The sequence below is a fragment of the Sesamum indicum genome, linkage group LG6 (assembly GCF_026168435.1).
Source record: "Sesamum indicum cultivar Baizhima isolate 11 linkage group LG6, ASM2616843v1, whole genome shotgun sequence".
In the NCBI taxonomy this organism is placed as follows: domain Eukaryota; kingdom Viridiplantae; phylum Streptophyta; class Magnoliopsida; order Lamiales; family Pedaliaceae; genus Sesamum; species Sesamum indicum.
In genome coordinates this window covers 10502058-10506386 of record NC_142662.1, presented here as the reverse complement: position 1 = coordinate 10506386, position 4329 = coordinate 10502058, and the positions used below count along the sequence as shown (strand labels likewise).

Here is a 4329-nt window from a genome sequence, read left to right as displayed (position 1 = left end):
GACAAATTTTGGGCCTTTGATTTGTATACTTAAATATAAGTCGTTGATTTATATAAAATAATATCTAGTGGTGGGTAAACAAAGACATTTTTGTCATTATACATGTAAAAAACAAAAAATTCACACATTATTGGCGCGTGTACCACAACTCCAATCCAACGGGGTATTGCCTATTCATTTTTCCAAAGAGGGTTCTTTTGTTAATTTATTTATTACAAGGGGGTCTTTTTGATCTTTTTTTACAACACATTGGAATGAATTGTTTTTCACACTATTATATCTTATAACTCGTTCAATATATAAGTGAGTGACGCATTCTATGTACATGCATAATTATTATAAAATATTTAAAATATAATATTTTTTAAAATTATATTATTTATTTTTTATAGAGTTAAAAATTATCTAAAATATATAATACAATATATATTTAAAATATAAATGAATGAGAAAAAAAACCTACCAAAAGGTAGTTATGACAAGTCATGATGAGCGGGAAAGTTAAAAATATTTATTCAGTATATAAAAAAGATAAAGAAATAACACATCAATAAATTGAAAATATCAATAGGATGCTCTTCAATTATATATAGTATAAATACTCACTACGTCTCATTTTTCTTGATATAGAATAAATAACATAATTTTTATATACTAAACAAAATAGAATATACAATATAATTTGAAATAGAAAATTCAAATTCTACGAACCTGCATCATATACCACGGGGTTAGAGGAAACTTCCCAAGTTATTGTGGGACATAGCAAGATATATCAACAGTTGAATTTCTTCCTGACGATGAAATCTCTGATGGAAAGGGGCATGTGGTGCAAGATTGCCATTGCTCCGGACAGATGGCCTAAGGAGAGCCAAGCAGGTGGATTCTGCTTCAGCACTGCGTCGACCGTTTTCTTTGCAAACTCTTCTGCAAGCGTTGATTTAATGTTCTGGGAAAGCATTTCTCTTGTTCGAATTGCTTCTTCAAACTTCTTGTACAACTTTGATTCTGGCAGCCTATTGTATGTTGCTAAGGAAGAGTTTCCTATGTTGGACTTCACAGCACCAGGTACAACATTGATCACATCGATCCCAAAGGGTCATAGTTCCAGTCTGCACAAATATTTACTGATTCTCAGTTGTCTCAATGTCCACTTGGACAATATGTTTTGCTAACTTTTACGATCATATTTTCGACATAATTCGTGTAATTCTTACTATATGTCCATCAAATAGGATTTAAATGTGCAGCACAAATGATTTTTTATCTTCCTGAACTTATAATTAAGTAACAAAGAATGAGAGTGTTTGTGCTAGATCTACAGAGAAACCAAAACACAGTAATAGTTTAGTATTTAGGCTCTTATAATTAGCAAGTATGGGAAACATAGGTAGTGTACAGTCGAAAATATGAAAACAATTGCAAATTGCGATAGTGAACACCACAACAAGACAGAAGGGGTTAAAATGCTTCTTTTTCGAAATATTGAAACAAAAAGATCAGGTACATAGCATCCCTTATGATAGTGGAAATGAACACATTACCCCTCCTGCGAAAAAAATATAGTAATTTAGCCCCTATACTTTTTAAAATGAAGTAATTTACCTCCTTATACAGGGAGCTAAATTGGTTCATTTTAAAAATCTTAGGGGGGTAAATTATTGTATTTTTAAAAATACAAGGAGGTAATTCGCTATTTATTTTTTTATAAGGGGTAATTTGCTCATTTGCGATATCACAAGGGGGTTGATTGCCTTTTCCCCAAAAAGATCGATCTGACTAGCATGTACACCAACTATGTTGGGAAGTGGATGGGCGGTGGCTGGTTTGGAGGTGGGTGAGTAGGGGGTTGGTTTTTTTATTTTTAATTTTAAATAAAAATGTAGATATTATTAAAAATGTTATATATTATATATAAAATAGTATATTTATTCTTTTAATAAGTTTTTTATATTTTATATATTAGATATTTAATATATTATACAAAAATAGCTTTTTGGAGAAAAAACTATGCACACTCACAATAGGAGCGAGTGTACTACACATGCCTTTATAAAAGGATAAATTGCTTTAAGTTTAAAAACATAGAAAGATAATTTGATAATCTTTTTTTTCACAGGAAAGATATTTTGCACATTACCCATATCACAGGGGATCAAGGGTATCTTTATACTTTCACAGTTTTGCATCAAATATTATAAGGTTTTACGAACTTTAAATGGGGTACTTGTGATTTCCAATGGAATTGAGATGTATACTAATTGAGCCAAACCTCATGAGATGTAAATATGATTTACCCTATAAGGCTACTCAAGTGATCAAGCTACAGTCTTGTCGTTGCTTACACAGGAGGAAGGTGTTTCGTATCTTGAACAGAAATGGAAGCTCGGACAAAACATTATGGACGAATTTGGAGATAGGAAACATTCAGACACACCTGAGAGTATCAGTAACTGCATGTAGAGCAGCTTTGGATGCAATATAAGCACCTGCCCATGGCAAAGGAGCCAAAGTCATGACGCTTCCAACATTAACGATTTTGCCCTTCTTCCTGGATGCCATTAAGGTACTACAGCTTGAATCAGCCTTAATGCACCATAAAATTAAGAGGAATACAGACATTATCATCAGGCAAAACAAACAACTACACATGCTAGAATCCATCGAAATGCAAGCACCACAAGACAGAGGGCTACAAGCGAAGGAACTTATTACAATGAAATAGTGCTAAAGCTTAAATATATCTACATCCTTAACAACAATATTGATCAAGCAAACTTACCAACCAATTTTTAATTGGATTATTCTCTTTTTTGATGTAGTTAAGTTGGCAAAAGTACATTGTTGGGCATGTAATTTTGGATGATCGACCTTTAAATATCCAGATGACAAATAGTATACTAGATTATATTTTCAATTTTTTGTGTAATTTTAGTCCATGGCCCATTGAGAAGTTGGGGATTTTGCCATTTTGGAGGGAAAATTCGCTTTGTTTTTTGCACGTGAGTATTCAATTTCATGTTCAATAAATTAAGAGACAATAGTAATTTTAGTGATACGAGGAATTTAATGAACAACAATTTCAATATTTACATATAAAAAACAAGCAAATTTCCCTCCAAAACAAAAAATCCCCAAGTTCTTTCGCTCAATCTACCAAAATATATCATCACAATCCAAGAATTTGGACCCGTGCTAAAATCACATGTATCAATTGGCGCCATTTGTGGGAAATTGAGTTGAACACATGAATTATCATGGAAACCCCCAGCAACCCTGCTAACTACCAAAAGTGCATGGAGACAACCAACAAGAATCATCCTTTGTAGGTCATTGCAGGAGCCTCCCTGGACTTGATTGGAGGTGGATGCGCCCCAGGTTTGCCTGCATCAATACCACCCCCCAAAGTGGTGGACCCTTTGGTCGATCCTCCAAGACAAAGCACTTCCTCATACAACACTTTAGGAGAGCTTTTTCCCAGCTTTGCTGGGTGCAATTTAACAGGTGGTCGCAATACTAATTCAGGAGCAGATGGCAGTGCTAGTTCCTACCCGCTCAGCCTCTGCTGTGGAAGCAAGCATCCCCGAAAAAGGAGTAGAAGGAAACCTATAGGAAGAAGACATTCTTGCATTAAGGACTCGCCGATTGAGAGACAAAGGCTCCCTCCAGCAGCTCCTCAAGAGCTCCTAGATAATGGCTGGCACAACTGGAATGTCTCCACAAGGATCTCCAAGATTTATAGCATCAGATAATAGGGACCCTCAAAGACGAGCAATAGGATATCCTCTTCATGGAAGCGGTGATGGCAGACGAACTCCCAACGAGTTACTGTACCCCCGGTATTGCTAAGTATGATGGGACGACTAACCCTCAAGAGAATCTCTCACATTTTGAGAATGTGGCTATTTCGCATAGGTACACGAATAGAATCAAGTGTCGCATTTTTATCACCACCTTCGCCAGTGCTGCACAACAATAGTTCAACCAATTGCCTGCTGGAGCGATAGGAAGTTTTCAAAAATTTCGGTATCTCTTCCTGTACCAATTCGCTAGCAGTTGAAAACTTGGAAAGACGGAGCTCAGTCTTTTTGACATATGCTAAAAGGATAATGAATCATTGAAGGAGTATCTTCAAAGACTCAACACTATGGCCTTGGAGGTACCCTCAGCCACTCAAGAGGTGAGTGCTAGTGCTTTCTCACAAGGACTCCTGGATGGATACTTATTCAAGTCCCAAGCTAAAAATCATGTGTTCAAGTTCGACGCACTCCTAGCCAGTGCAGGCAAGCATATCAACATGGATGACGCCCAAGCTGCTAAGAAGGAGTG

At 35.8% G+C, this 4329-nt stretch overlaps 1 pseudogene; it reads right to left on the bottom strand.

Annotated features, from left to right (window-relative positions):
• Positions 1 to 775: 775 nt before the first annotated feature.
• Positions 776 to 2612, bottom strand: LOC110011315 (short-chain dehydrogenase virD-like; annotated as a pseudogene).
• Between the last annotated feature and the right edge of the window lie 1717 nt (positions 2613 to 4329).